Here is a 14856-nt window from a genome sequence, read left to right on the forward strand (position 1 = left end):
TACATTACATGAACACATCCGGAGCTCATTGCCCAGAAATGAGGACTGAGTGTGCGGGGCAATTCCTTCCGGGGTTTAAGTTTTCTTTCAAAAAGGTGTGAGAAAGTTTTGCTTAGTTTTCTGTCGGGAAGAAATAGCTCAGTTGGGAGAGCGTTAGACTGAAGATCTAAAGGTCCCTGGTTCAATCCCGGGTTTCGGCAATATCTGGTGATTTTGCGTTTCCTTCATTTTAAGGGGAGAAGCTGGTTTGATATCGAGACAGTGCTTGAGGGAAGAGCTGTTCAGCGGTTGCGTGATACTAATTTTCGACATGATTTTTTTTAGATTCGGCGCTCTTTTTCTGTTACTTTCTATTTATACTCTGCCCAGTTTTGTATATGAAGAGTGAACAATGTTTAAGCGATGCGAAGTGTTCAATTCTTATGCAGTAACTCTATCACCCAGTGTGTGCCGGATACAAAATCATCTAGGCTGGGCTTTCACGCAGCCCTGGGGCATTTTGTTGCCGGTTAAATCGGTCGTTTAGGGCGTGGTATTAATAAAGCCAAGAGCGCGGGCCCGATCCCCATATGGGCCATCCCAATTTTTCATACTTTTTATTCGGTTTTTAGTAACTTTTACAATCAAATCTTCATAACGAAACAAATCCACACGGAATCCCAAGGGATGGGAATTATTTGGAATAACAGCCATTGCTTCTTTGCCGACGGTGTGCAGGGCACAACTTTCTGTTTATACGTGTTTCTTGCTTTGCTGATAACCCCTGAACTGGAGACCTGTTTCTGTCAATGGTTATAAGCAGAACAGGCAGACAGAACGGTTCTGTCGCCTGGAGTTGGGCAAAAGGCTGAAGTTCAGGACAAAAGCACAAAATGAAATGTTCACACGGTACCGAGAGTGAAAATTCCCGGAAAAAGGAGAGAATGAAATGGATTTCAGTGGAAGCCTAGCCGCACTTAACGCTGCGATTGCGCGGACATGTCTTTGGTGTTCTCCACAACAACTGCCATTTGCTGCGAACAGTTTTCCCTGGCGCGAATGTGATGAGAATTTCGAAACAGCAAGGAGGAAAGACTGGGTTGGTCTGCTTGCTGGCACAGACGTTTGCAGCAGCTTCCCTGGTGGTCTAGTGGTTAGGATTCGGCGCTCTCACCGCCGCGGCCCGGGTTCGATTCCCGATCAGGGAACATTGTATTTGCGGTGCTTCGAAATGCAATGATGTTCCTGAACAAGCTTGCAGCTCACCTCGCTGTTGTCGCCCCAACCATCAGCAGCGTGTCGTGATACAACAGACACTTCTGTTTTAAAATCTGCACTAAATGACAAGATCTCGCTCAACAAGTGGAACTCCAATTGCTGATAGACAACGTAAATTTTGCCAATCATGGCTATCTTTAGTCTTCCAGGTACCTATTTGCGCCACAGCACTCGGGCTTATCATCAATCAATGCATTGCCACTGTGGAAATATTCAGCATTTTAAACTTCGCAACGTGTGCAAGACTGGAATCAGGGAATGCCTGGACCATGGGCACTGATAACTTATCCTTGAGCATTCATTTGGCCTGGGCCCCTTCTATATTGAACATTGGCTCACTGCATATCAATGTTTAGCGTTCACAGGCGATTTCCAAGATCTGAATTTCCCGGCAGAGAATTCATGGAGTTTTTGATCTAACCGAGATTCACCATCACTAACGTTGATTCGCGACTGTTATCTCTCTTCATCATATCAATGCTAAGAACTGAACCTGCTTTAATTTCACCTTGGCTCGGGGTCAGTGCGGCTCAATAGGACTTTGGCCCGTCTCCCTTTCACAACGCATCAGTGCCGAGAACAGAACACGGAATTTTGCTGACATGTTTTGTTCTGAAACAGTTATAAACTCTCCAGTATATTTCACTGTGTCTTCAGCACTGTGAGATCTAGCCTGGTGTGCAATCTTTGTGTCTTTATGAACACTTCAGCAGAACATTAAATGAACATATGGAACGACAATTGCTGTTTGACACTTTACGGTTTGCCAACATTTAAGTGCAGTGTGAGAACAATCACAATGATCATTATTCTTCCATGTACGTTCATGCGCGGCATCACCCTAACAAACCGAGCTGATCACAGCCCGGCTATCAGTCAATTCATTGCCAGTGCGGAAAAATGCAAATTTCCAACTTAGCAACGTGCACAATACCGGAATCAGAGAGTGCCTGGATCGTGGGCAATGATAAGTTAACATGAGCATTAAGATTTTCAATATCATTATACATTACATGAACACATCCGGAGCTCATTGCCCAGAAATGAGGACTGAGTGTGCGGGGCAATTCCTTCCGGGGTTTAAGTTTTCTTTCAAAAAGGTGTGAGAAAGTTTTGCTTCGTTTTCTGTCGGGAAGAAATAGCTCAGTTGGGAGAGCGTTAGACTGAAGATCTAAAGTTCCCTGGTTCAATCCCGGGTTTCGGCAATATCTGGTGATTTTGCGTTTCCTTCATTTTAAGGGGAGAAGCTGGTTTGATATCGAGACAGTGCTTGAGGGAAGAGCTGTTCAGCGGTTGCGTGATACTAATTTTCGACATGATTTTTTTTAGATTCGGCGCTCTTTTTCTGTTACTTTCTATTTATACTCTGCCCAGTTTTGTATATGAAGAGTGAACAATGTTTAAGCGATGCGATGTGTTCAATTCTTATGCAGTAACTCTATCACCCAGTGTGTGCCGGATACAAAATCATCTAGGCTGGGCTTTCACGCAGCCCTGGGGCATTTTGTTGCCGGTTAAATCGGTCGTTTAGGGCGTGGTATTAATAAAGCCAAGAGCGCGGGCCCGATCCCCATATGGGCCATCCCAATTTTTCATACTTTTTATTCGGTTTTTAGTAACTTTTACAATCAAATCTTCATAACGAAACAAATCCACACGGAATCCCAAGGGATGGGAATTATTTGGAATAACTGCCATTGCTTCTTTGCCGAAGGTGTGCAGGGCACAACTTTCTGTTTATACGTGTTTCTTGCTTTGCTGATAACCCCTGAACTGGAGACCTGTTTCTGTCAATGGTTATAAGCAGAACAGGCAGACAGAACGGTTCTGTCGCCTGGAGTTGGGCAAAAGGCTGAAGTTCAGGACAAAAGCACAAAATGAAATGTTCACACGGTACCGAGAGTGAAAATTCCCGGAAAAAGGAGAGAATGAAATGGATTTCAGTGGAAGCCTAGCCGCACTTAACGCTGCGATTGCGCGGACATGTCTTTGGTGTTCTCCACAACAACTGCCATTTGCTGCGAACAGTTTTCCCTGGCGCGAATGTGATGAGAATTTCGAAACAGCAAGGAGGAAAGACTGGGTTGGTCTGCTTGCTGGCACAGACGTTTGCAGCAGCTTCCCTGGTGGTCTAGTGGTTAGGATTCGGCGCTCTCACCGCCGCGGCACGGGTTCGATTCCCGGTCAGGGAACATTGTATTTGCGATGCTTCGAAATGCAATGATGTTCCTGAACAAGCTTGCAGCTCACCTCGCTTTTGTCGCCCCAACCATCAGCAGCGTGTCGTGATACAACAGACACTTCTGTTTTAAAATCTGCACTAAATGACAAGATCTCGCTCAACAAGTGGAACTCCAATTGCTGATAGACAACGTAAATTTTGCCAATCATGGCTATCTTTAGTCTTCCAGGTACCTATTTGCGCCACAGCCCTCGGGCTTATCATCAATCAATGCATTGCCACTGTGGAAATATTCAGCATTTTAAACTTCGCAACGTGTGCAAGACTGGAATCAGGGAATGCCTGGACCATGGGCACTGATAACTTATCCTTGAGCATTCATTTGGCCTGGGCCCCTTCTATATTGAACATTGGCTCACTGCATATCAATGTTTAGCGTTCACAGGCGATTTCCAAGATCTGAATTTCCCGGCAGAGAATTCATGGAGTTTTTGATCTAACCGAGATTCACCATCACTAACGTTGATTCGCGACTGTTATCTCTCTTCATCATATCAATGCTAAGAACTGAACCTGCTTTAATTTCACCTTGGCTCGGGGTCAGTGCGGCTCAATAGGACTTTGGCCCGTCTCCCTTTCACAACGCATCAGTGCCGAGAACAGAACACGGAATTTTGCTGACATGTTATGTTCTGAAACAGTTATAAACTCTCCAGTATATTTCACTGTGTCTTCAGCACTGTGCGATCTAGCCTGGTGTGCAAACTTTGTGTCTTTATGAACACTTCAGCAGAACATTAAATGAACATATGGAACGACAATTGCTGTTTGACACTTTATGGTTTGCCAACATTTAAGTGCAGTGTGAGAACAATCACAATGATCATTATTCTCCATGTACGTTCATGCGCGGCATCACCCTAACAAACCGAGCTGATCACAGCCCGGCTATCAGTCAATTCATTGCCAGTGCGGAAAAATGCATATTTTCAACTTAGCAACGTGCACAATACCGGAATCAGAGAGTGCCTGGATATTGGGCAATGATAAGTTAACATGAGCATTAAGATTTTCAATATCATTATACATTACATGAACACATCCGGAGCTCATTGCCCAGAAATGAGGACTGAGTGTGCGGGGCAATTCCTTCCGGGGTTTAAGTTTTCTTTCAAAAAGGTGTGAGAAAGTTTTGCTTCGTTTTCTGTCGGGAAGAAATAGCTCAGTTGGGAGAGCGTTAGACTGAAGATCTAAAGGTCCCTGGTTCAATCCCGGGTTTCGGCAATATCTGGTGATTTTGCGTTTCCTTCATTTTAAGGGGAGAAGCTGGTTTGATATCGAGACAGTGCTTGAGGGAAGAGCTGTTCAGCGGTTGCGTGATACTAATTTTCGACATGATTTTTTTTAGATTCGGCGCTCTTTTTCTGTTACTTTCTATTTATACTCTGCCCAGTTTTGTATATGAAGAGTGAACAATGTTTAAGCGATGCGATGTGTTCAATTCTTATGCAGTAACTCTATCACCCAGTGTGTGCCGGATACAAAATCATCTAGGCTGGGCTTTCACGCAGCCCTGGGGCATTTTGTTGCCGGTTAAATCGGTCGTTTAGGGCGTGGTATTAATAAAGCCAAGAGCGCGGGCCCGATCCCCATATGGGCCATCCCAATTTTTCATACTTTTTATTCGGTTTTTAGTAACTTTTACAATCAAATCTTCATAACGAAACAAATCCACACGGAATCCCAAGGGATGGGAATTATTTGGAATAACTGCCATTGCTTCTTTGCCGAAGGTGTGCAGGGCACAACTTTCTGTTTATACGTGTTTCTTGCTTTGCTGATAACCCCTGAACTGGAGACCTGTTTCTGTCAATGGTTATAAGCAGAACAGGCAGACAGAACGGTTCTGTCGCCTGGAGTTGGGCAAAAGGCTGAAGTTCAGGACAAAAGCACAAAATGAAATGTTCACACGGTACCGAGAGTGAAAATTCCCGGAAAAAGGAGAGAATGAAATGGATTTCAGTGGAAGCCTAGCCGCACTTAACGCTGCGATTGCGCGGACATGTCTTTGGTGTTCTCCACAACAACTGCCATTTGCTGCGAACAGTTTTCCCTGGCGCGAATGTGATGAGAATTTCGAAACAGCAAGGAGGAAAGACTGGGTTGGTCTGCTTGCTGGCACAGACGTTTGCAGCAGCTTCCCTGGTGGTCTAGTGGTTAGGATTCGGCGCTCTCACCGCCGCGGCACGGGTTCGATTCCCGGTCAGGGAACATTGTATTTGCGATGCTTCGAAATGCAATGATGTTCCTGAACAAGCTTGCAGCTCACCTCGCTTTTGTCGCCCCAACCATCAGCAGCGTGTCGTGATACAACAGACACTTCTGTTTTAAAATCTGCACTAAATGACAAGATCTCGCTCAACAAGTGGAACTCCAATTGCTGATAGACAACGTAAATTTTGCCAATCATGGCTATCTTTAGTCTTCCAGGTACCTATTTGCGCCACAGCACTCGGGCTTATCATCAATCAATGCATTGCCACTGTGGAAATATTCAGCATTTTAAACTTCGCAACGTGTGCAAGACTGGAATCAGGGAATGCCTGGACCATGGGCACTGATAACTTATCCTTGAGCATTCATTTGGCCTGGGCCCCTTCTATATTGAACATTGGCTCACTGCATATCAATGTTTAGCGTTCACAGGCGATTTCCAAGATCTGAATTTCCCGGCAGAGAATTCATGGAGTTTTTGATCTAACCGAGATTCACCATCACTAACGTTGATTCGCGACTGTTATCTCTCTTCATCATATCAATGCTAAGAACTGAACCTGCTTTAATTTCACCTTGGCTCGGGGTCAGTGCGGCTCAATAGGACTTTGGCCCGTCTCCCTTTCACAACGCATCAGTGCCGAGAACAGAACACGGAATTTTGCTGACATGTTATGTTCTGAAACAGTTATAAACTCTCCAGTATATTTCACTGTGTCTTCAGCACTGTGCGATCTAGCCTGGTGTGCAAACTTTGTGTCTTTATGAACACTTCAGCAGAACATTAAATGAACATATGGAACGACAATTGCTGTTTGACACTTTACGGTTTGCCAACATTTAAGTGCAGTGTGAGAACAATCACAATGATCATTATTCTCCATGTACGTTCATGCGCGGCATCACCCTAACAAACCGAGCTGATCACAGCCCGGCTATCAGTCAATTCATTGCCAGTGCGGAAAAATGCATATTTTCAACTTAGCAACGTGCACAATACCGGAATCAGAGAGTGCCTGGATATTGGGCAATGATAAGTTAACATGAGCATTAAGATTTTCAATATCATTATACATTACATGAACACATCCGGAGCTCATTGCCCAGAAATGAGGACTGAGTGTGCGGGGCAATTCCTTCCGGGGTTTAAGTTTTCTTTCAAAAAGGTGTGAGAAAGTTTTGCTTCGTTTTCTGTCGGGAAGAAATAGCTCAGTTGGGAGAGCGTTAGACTGAAGATCTAAAGGTCCCTGGTTCAATCCCGGGTTTCGGCAATATCTGGTGATTTTGCGTTTCCTTCATTTTAAGGGGAGAAGCTGGTTTGATATCGAGACAGTGCTTGAGGGAAGAGCTGTTCAGCGGTTGCGTGATACTAATTTTCGACATGATTTTTTTTAGATTCGGCGCTCTTTTTCTGTTACTTTCTATTTATACTCTGCCCAGTTTTGTATATGAAGAGTGAACAATGTTTAAGCGATGCGATGTGTTCAATTCTTATGCAGTAACTCTATCACCCAGTGTGTGCCGGATACAAAATCATCTAGGCTGGGCTTTCACGCAGCCCTGGGGCATTTTGTTGCCGGTTAAATCGGTCGTTTAGGGCGTGGTATTAATAAAGCCAAGAGCGCGGACCCGATCCCCATATGGGCCATCCCAATTTTTCATACTTTTTATTCGGTTTTTAGTAACTTTTACAATCAAATCTTCATAACGAAACAAATCCACACGGAATCCCAAGGGATGGGAATTATTTGGAATAACAGCCATTGCTTCTTTGCCGACGGTGTGCAGAGCACAACTTTCTGTTTATACGTGTTTCTTGCTTTGCTGATAACCCCTGAACTGGAGACCTGTTTCCGTCAATGGTTATAAGCAGAACAGGCAGACAGAACGGTTCTGTCGCCTGGAGTTGGGCAAAAGGCTGAAGTTCAGGACAAAAGCACAAAATGAAATGTTCACAGGGTACCGAGAGTGAAAATTCCCGGAAAAAGGAGAGAATGAAATGGATTTCAGTGGAAGCCTAGCCGCACTTAACGCTGCGATTGCGCGGACATGTCTTTGGTGTTCTCCACAACAACTGCCATTTGCTGCGAACAGTTTTCCCTGGCGCGAATGTGATGAGAATTTCGAAACAGCAAGGAGGAAAGACTGGGTTGGTCTGCTTGCTGGCACAGACGTTTGCAGCAGCTTCCCTGGTGGTCTAGTGGTTAGGATTCGGCGCTCTCACCGCCGCGGCCCGGGTTCGATTCCCGGTCAGGGAACATTGTATTTGCGGTGCTTCGAAATGCAATGATGTTCCTGAACAAGCTTGCAGCTCACCTCGCTGTTGTCGCCCCAACCATTAGCAGCGTGTCGTGATACAACAGACACTTCTGTTTTAAAATCTGCACTAAATGACAAGATCTCGCTCAACAAGTGGAACTCCAATTGCTGATAGACAACGTAAATTTTGCCAATCATGGCTATCTTTAGTCTTCCAGGTACCTATTTGCGCCACAGCACTCGGGCTTATCATCAATCAATGCATTGCCACTGTGGAAATATTCAGCATTTTAAACTTCGCAACGTGTGCAAGACTGGAATCAGGAAATGCCTGGACCATGGGCACTGATAACTTATCCTTGAGCATTCATTTGGCCTGGGCCCCTTCTATATTGAACATTGGCTCACAGCATATCAATGTTTAGCGTTCACAGGCGATTTCCAAGATCTGAATTTCCCGGCAGAGAATTCATGGAGTTTTTGATCTAACCGAGATTCACCATTACTAACGTTGATTCGCGACTGTTATCTCTCTTCATCATATCAATGCTAAGAACTGAACCTGCTTTAATTTCACCTTGGCTCGGGGTCAGTGCGGCTCAATAGGACTTTGGCCCGTCTCCCTTTCACAACGCATCAGTGCCGAGAACAGAACACGGAATTTTGCTGACATGTTATGTTCTGAAACAGTTATAAACTCTCCAGTATATTTCACTGTGTCTTCAGCACTGTGAGATCTAGCCTGGTGTGCAATCTTTGTGTCTTTATGAACACTTTAGCAGAACATTAAATGAACATATGGAACGACAATTGCTGTTTGACACTTTACGGTTTGCCAACATTTAAGTGCAGTGTGAGAACAATCACAATGATCATTATTCTTCCATGTACGTTCATGCGCGGCATCACCCTAACAAACCGAGCTGATCACAGCCCGGCTATCAGTCAATTCATTGCCAGTGCGGAAAAATGCAAATTTCCAACTTAGCAACGTGCACAATACCGGAATCAGAGAGTGCCTGGAACGTGGGCAATGATAAGTTAACATGAGCATTAAGATTTTCAATATCATTATACATTACATGAACACATCCGGAGCTCATTGCCCAGAAATGAGGACTGAGTGTGCGGGGCAATTCCTTCCGGGGTTTAAGTTTTCTTTCAAAAAGGTGTGAGAAAGTTTTGCTTCGTTTTCTGTCGGGAAGAAATAGCTCAGTTGGGAGAGCGTTAGACTGAAAATCTAAAGGTCCCTGGTTCAATCCCGGGTTTCGGCAATATCTGGTGATTTTGCGTTTCCTTCATTTTAAGGGGAGAAGCTGGTTTGATATCGAGACAGTGCTTGAGGGAAGAGCTGTTCAGCGGTTGCGTGATACTAATTTTCGACATGATTTTTTTTAGATTCGGCGCTCTTTTTCTGTTACTTTCTATTTATACTCTGCCCAGTTTTGTATATGAAGAGTGAACAATGTTTAAGCGATGCGATGTGTTCAATTCTTACGCAGTAACTCTATCACCCAGTGTGTGCCGGATACAAAATCATCTAGGCTGGGCTTTCACGCAGCCCTGGGGCATTTTGTTGCCGGTTAAATCGGTCGTTTAGGGCGTGGTATTAATAAAGCCAAGAGCGCGGACCCGATCCCCATATGGGCCATCCCAATTTTTCATACTTTTTATTCGGTTTTTAGTAACTTTTACAATCAAATCTTCATAACGAAACAAATCCACACGGAATCCCAAGGGATGGGAATTATTTGGAATAACAGCCATTGCTTCTTTGCCGACGGTGTGCAGAGCACAACTTTCTGTTTATACGTGTTTCTTGCTTTGCTGATAACCCCTGAACTGGAGACCTGTTTCCGTCAATGGTTATAAGCAGAACAGGCAGACAGAACGGTTCTGTCGCCTGGAGTTGGGCAAAAGGCTGAAGTTCAGGACAAAAGCACAAAATGAAATGTTCACAGGGTACCGAGAGTGAAAATTCCCGGAAAAAGGAGAGAATGAAATGGATTTCAGTGGAAGCCTAGCCGCACTTAACGCTGCGATTGCGCGGACATGTCTTTGGTGTTCTCCACAACAACTGCCATTTGCTGCGAACAGTTTTCCCTGGCGCGAATGTGATGAGAATTTCGAAACAGCAAGGAGGAAAGACTGGGTTGGTCTGCTTGCTGGCACAGACGTTTGCAGCAGCTTCCCTGGTGGTCTAGTGGTTAGGAGTCGGCGCTCTCACCGCCGCGGCCCGGGTTCGATTCCCGGTCAGGGAACATTGTATTTGCGGTGCTTCGAAATGCAATGATGTTCCTGAACAAGCTTGCAGCTCACCTCGCTGTTGTCGCCCCAACCATCAGCAGCGTGTCGTGATACAACAGACACTTCTGTTTTAAAATCTGCACTAAATGACAAGATCTCGCTCAACAAGTGGAACTCCAATTGCTGATAGACAACGTAAATTTTGCCTATCATGGCTATCTTTAGTCTTCCAGGTACCTATTTGCGCCACAGCACTCGGGCTTATCATCAATCAATGCATTGCCACTGTGGAAATATTCAGCATTTTAAACTTCGCAACGTGTGCAAGACTGGAATCAGGGAATGCCTGGACCATGGGCACTGATAACTTATCCTTGAGCATTCATTTGGCCTGGGCCCCTTCTATATTGAACATTGGCTCACTGCATATCAATGTTTAGCGTTCACAGGCGATTACCAAGATCTGAATTTCCCGGCAGAGAATTCATGGAGTTTTTGATCTAACCGAGATTCACCATCACTAACGTTGATTCGCGACTGTTATCTCTCTTCATCATATCAATGCTAAGAACTGAACCTGCTTTAATTTCACCTTGGCTCGGGGTCAGTGCGGCTCAATAGGACTTTGGCCCGTCTCCCTTTCACAACGCATCAGTGCCGAGAACAGAACACGGAATTTTGCTGACATGTTATGTTCTGAAACAGTTATAAACTCTCCAGTATATTTCACTGTGTCTTCAGCACTGTGAGATCTAGCCTGGTGTGCAATCTTTGTGTCTTTATGAACACTTTAGCAGAACATTAAATGAACATATGGAACGACAATTGCTGTTTGACACTTTACGGTTTGCCAACATTTAAGTGCAGTGTGAGAACAATCACAATGATCATTATTCTTCCATGTACGTTCATGCGCGGCATCACCCTAACAAACCGAGCTGATCACAGCCCGGCTATCAGTCAATTCATTGCCAGTGCGGAAAAATGCAAATTTCCAACTTAGCAACGTGCACAATACCGGAATCAGAGAGTGCCTGGAACGTGGGCAATGATAAGTTAACATGAGCATTAAGATTTTCAATATCATTATACATTACATGAACACATCCGGAGCTCATTGCCCAGAAATGAGGACTGAGTGTGCGGGGCAATTCCTTCCGGGGTTTAAGTTTTCTTTCAAAAAGGTGTGAGAAAGTTTTGCTTCGTTTTCTGTCGGGAAGAAATAGCTCAGTTGGGAGAGCGTTAGACTGAAGATCTAAAGGTCCCTGGTTCAATCCCGGGTTTCGGCAATATCTGGTGATTTTGCGTTTCCTTCATTTTAAGGGGAGAAGCTGGTTTGATATCGAGACAGTGCTTGAGGGAAGAGCTGTTCAGCGGTTGCGTGATACTAATTTTCGACATGATTTTTTTTAGATTCGGCGCTCTTTTTCTGTTACTTTCTATTTATACTCTGCCCAGTTTTGTATATGAAGAGTGAACAATGTTTAAGCGATGCGATGTGTTCAATTCTTATGCAGTAACTCTATCACCCAGTGTGTGCCGGATACAAAATCATCTAGGCTGGGCTTTCACGCAGCCCTGGGGCATTTTGTTGCCGGTTAAATCGGTCGTTTAGGGCGTGGTATTAATAAAGCCAAGAGCGCGGGCCCGATCCCCATATGGGCCATCCCAATTTTTCATACTTTTTATTCGGTTTTTAGTAACTTTTACAATCAAATCTTCATAACGAAACAAATCCACACGGAATCCCAAGGGATGGGAATTATTTGGAATAACAGCCATTGCTTCTTTGCCGACGGTGTGCAGAGCACAACTTTCTGTTTATACGTGTTTCTTGCTTTGCTGATAACCCCTGAACTGGAGACCTGTTTCCGTCAATGGTTATAAGCAGAACAGGCAGACAGAACGGTTCTGTCGCCTGGAGTTGGGCAAAAGGCTGAAGTTCAGGACAAAAGCACAAAATGAAATGTTCACACGGTACCGAGAGTGAAAATTCCCGGAAAAAGGAGAGAATGAAATGGATTTCAGTGGAAGCCTAGCCGCACTTAACGCTGCGATTGCGCGGACATGTCTTTGGTGTTCTCCACAACAACTGCCATTTGCTGCGAACAGTTTTCCCTGGCGCGAATGTGATGAGAATTTCGAAACAGCAAGGAGGAAAGACTGGGTTGGTCTGCTTGCTGGCACAGACGTTTGCAGCAGCTTCCCTGGTGGTCTAGTGGTTAGGATTCGGCGCTCTCACCGCCGCGGCCCGGGTTCGATTCCCGGTCAGGGAACATTGTATTTGCGGTGCTTCGAAATGCAATGATGTTCCTGAACAAGCTTGCAGCTCACCTCGCTGTTGTCGCCCCAACCATCAGCAGCGTGTCGTGATACAACAGACACTTCTGTTTTAAAATCTGCACTAAATGACAAGATCTCGCTCAACAAGTGGAACTCCAATTGCTGATAGACAACGTAAATTTTGCCAATCATGGCTATCTTTAGTCTTCCAGGTACCTATTTGCGCCACAGCACTCGGGCTTATCATCAATCAATGCATTGCCACTGTGGAAATATTCAGCATTTTAAACTTCGCAACGTGTGCAAGACTGGAATCAGGGAATGCCTGGACCATGGGCACTGATAACTTATCCTTGAGCATTCATTTGGCCTGGGCCCCTTCTATATTGAACATTGGCTCACTGCATATCAATGTTTAGCGTTCACAGGCGATTTCCAAGATTTGAATTTCCCGGCAGAGAATTCATGGAGTTTTTGATCTAACCGAGATTCACCATCACTAACGTTGATTCGCGACTGTTATCTCTCTTCATCATATCAATGCTAAGAACTGAACCTGCTTTAATTTCACCTTGGCTCGGGGTCAGTGCGGCTCAATAGGACTTTGGCCCGTCTCCCTTTCACAACGCATCAGTGCCGAGAACAGAACACGGAATTTTGCTGACATGTTATGTTCTGAAACAGTTATAAACTCTCCAGTATATTTCACTGTGTCTTCAGCACTGTGAGATCTAGCCTGGTGTGCAAACTTTGTGTCTTTATGAACACTTCAGCAGAACATTAAATGAACATATGGAACGACAATTGCTGTTTGACACTTTACGGTTTGCCAACATTTAAGTGCAGTGTGAGAACAATCACAATGATCATTATTCTTCCATGTACTTTCATGCGCGGCATCACCCTAACAAACCGAGCTGATCACAGCCCGGCTATCAGTCAATTCATTGCCAGTGCGGAAAAATGCATATTTTCAACTTAGCAACGTGCACAATACCGGAATCAGAGAGTGCCTGGATATTGGGCAATGATAAGTTAACATGAGCATTAAGATTTTCAATATCATTATACATTACATGAACACATCCGGAGCTCATTGCCCAGAAATGAGGACTGAGTGTGCGGGGCAATTCCTTCCGGGGTTTAAGTTTTCTTTCAAAAAGGTGTGAGAAAGTTTTGCTTCGTTTTCTGTCGGGAAGAAATAGCTCAGTTGGGAGAGCGTTAAACTGAAGATTTAAAGGTCCCTGGTTCAATCCTGGGTTTCGGCAATATCTGGTGATTTTGCGTTTTCTTCATTTTAAGGGGAGAAGCTGGTTTGATATCGAGACAGTGCTTGAGGGAAGAGCTGTTCAGCGGTTGCGTGATACTAATTTTCGACATGATTTTTTTTAGATTCGGCGCTCTTTTTCTGTTACTTTCTATTTATACTCTGCCCAGTTTTGTATATGAAGAGTGAACAATGTTTAAGCGATGCGATGTGTTCAATTCTTATGCAGTAACTCTATCACCCAGTGTGTGCCGGATACAAAATCATCTAGGCTGGGCTTTCACGCAGCCCTGGGGCATTTTGTTGCCGGTTAAATCGGTCGTTTAGGGCGTGGTATTAATAAAGCCAAGAGCGCGGGCCCGATCCCCATATGGGCCATCCCAATTTTTCATACTTTTTATTCGGTTTTTAGTAACTTTTACAATCAAATCTTCATAACGAAACAAATCCACACGGAATCCCAAGGGACGGGAATTATTTGGAATAACAGCCATTGCTTCTTTGCCGACGGTGTGCAGAGCACAACTTTCTGTTGATACGTGTTTCTTGCTTTGCTGATAACCCCTGAACTGGAGACCTGTTTCCGTCAATGATTATAAGCAGAACAGGCAGACAGAACGGTTCTGTCGCCTGGAGTTGGGCAAAAGGCTGAAGTTCAGGACAAAAGCACAAAATGAAATGTTCACACGGTACCGAGAGTGAAAATTCCCGGAAAAAGGAGAGAATGAAATGGATTTCAGTGGAAGCCTAGCCGCACTTAACGCTGCGATTGCGCGGACATGTCTTTGGTGTTCTCCACAACAACTACCATTTGCTGCGAACAGTTTTCCCTGGCGCGAATGTGATGAGAATTTCGAAACAGCAAGGAGGAAAGACTGGGTTGGTCTGCTTGCTGGCACAGACGTTTGCAGCAGCTTCCCTGGTGGTCTAGTGGTTAGGATTCGGCGCTCTCACCGCCGCGGCCCGGGTTCGATTCCCGGTCAGGGAACATTGTATTTGCGGTGCTTCGAAATGCAATGATGTTCCTGAACAAGCTTGCAGCTCACCTCGCTGTTGTCGCCCCAACCATCAGCAGCGTGTCGTGATA

The 14856-nt window shown here is 44.8% G+C and overlaps 14 non-coding genes across 14 annotated transcripts; all 14 read left to right on the forward strand.

The window, feature by feature from the left end:
* Window positions 1-122: 122 nt before the first annotated feature.
* Window positions 123-200, forward strand: trnaf-gaa (transfer RNA phenylalanine (anticodon GAA)). The gene has a single exon. It is a non-coding gene; the product is annotated as a tRNA-Phe (tRNA).
* A 915-nt stretch (window positions 201-1115) lies between these two features.
* trnae-cuc (transfer RNA glutamic acid (anticodon CUC)) lies at window positions 1116-1187 on the forward strand. Its single transcript has one exon. It is a non-coding gene; the product is annotated as a tRNA-Glu (tRNA).
* A 1197-nt stretch (window positions 1188-2384) lies between these two features.
* On the forward strand, window positions 2385-2462 carry trnaf-gaa (transfer RNA phenylalanine (anticodon GAA)). Its single transcript has one exon. It is a non-coding gene; the product is annotated as a tRNA-Phe (tRNA).
* A 915-nt stretch (window positions 2463-3377) lies between these two features.
* On the forward strand, window positions 3378-3449 carry trnae-cuc (transfer RNA glutamic acid (anticodon CUC)). Its single transcript has one exon. It is a non-coding gene; the product is annotated as a tRNA-Glu (tRNA).
* Window positions 3450-4645: 1196 nt separating this feature from the next.
* trnaf-gaa (transfer RNA phenylalanine (anticodon GAA)) lies at window positions 4646-4723 on the forward strand. The gene has a single exon. It is a non-coding gene; the product is annotated as a tRNA-Phe (tRNA).
* Window positions 4724-5638: 915 nt separating this feature from the next.
* On the forward strand, window positions 5639-5710 carry trnae-cuc (transfer RNA glutamic acid (anticodon CUC)). Its single transcript has one exon. It is a non-coding gene; the product is annotated as a tRNA-Glu (tRNA).
* Window positions 5711-6906: 1196 nt separating this feature from the next.
* Window positions 6907-6984, forward strand: trnaf-gaa (transfer RNA phenylalanine (anticodon GAA)). The gene has a single exon. It is a non-coding gene; the product is annotated as a tRNA-Phe (tRNA).
* A 915-nt stretch (window positions 6985-7899) lies between these two features.
* trnae-cuc (transfer RNA glutamic acid (anticodon CUC)) lies at window positions 7900-7971 on the forward strand. Its single transcript has one exon. It is a non-coding gene; the product is annotated as a tRNA-Glu (tRNA).
* Window positions 7972-9168: 1197 nt separating this feature from the next.
* On the forward strand, window positions 9169-9246 carry trnaf-gaa (transfer RNA phenylalanine (anticodon GAA)). Its single transcript has one exon. It is a non-coding gene; the product is annotated as a tRNA-Phe (tRNA).
* Window positions 9247-10161: 915 nt separating this feature from the next.
* On the forward strand, window positions 10162-10233 carry trnae-cuc (transfer RNA glutamic acid (anticodon CUC)). Its single transcript has one exon. It is a non-coding gene; the product is annotated as a tRNA-Glu (tRNA).
* A 1197-nt stretch (window positions 10234-11430) lies between these two features.
* Window positions 11431-11508, forward strand: trnaf-gaa (transfer RNA phenylalanine (anticodon GAA)). The gene has a single exon. It is a non-coding gene; the product is annotated as a tRNA-Phe (tRNA).
* Window positions 11509-12423: 915 nt separating this feature from the next.
* trnae-cuc (transfer RNA glutamic acid (anticodon CUC)) lies at window positions 12424-12495 on the forward strand. The gene has a single exon. It is a non-coding gene; the product is annotated as a tRNA-Glu (tRNA).
* A 1197-nt stretch (window positions 12496-13692) lies between these two features.
* trnaf-gaa (transfer RNA phenylalanine (anticodon GAA)) lies at window positions 13693-13770 on the forward strand. The gene has a single exon. It is a non-coding gene; the product is annotated as a tRNA-Phe (tRNA).
* A 915-nt stretch (window positions 13771-14685) lies between these two features.
* trnae-cuc (transfer RNA glutamic acid (anticodon CUC)) lies at window positions 14686-14757 on the forward strand. Its single transcript has one exon. It is a non-coding gene; the product is annotated as a tRNA-Glu (tRNA).
* The last annotated feature ends 99 nt before the right edge of the window (window positions 14758-14856 follow it).

Source organism: Pristiophorus japonicus, chromosome 25 (genome assembly GCF_044704955.1).
Source record: "Pristiophorus japonicus isolate sPriJap1 chromosome 25, sPriJap1.hap1, whole genome shotgun sequence".
NCBI lineage: Eukaryota > Metazoa > Chordata > Chondrichthyes > Pristiophoridae > Pristiophorus > Pristiophorus japonicus.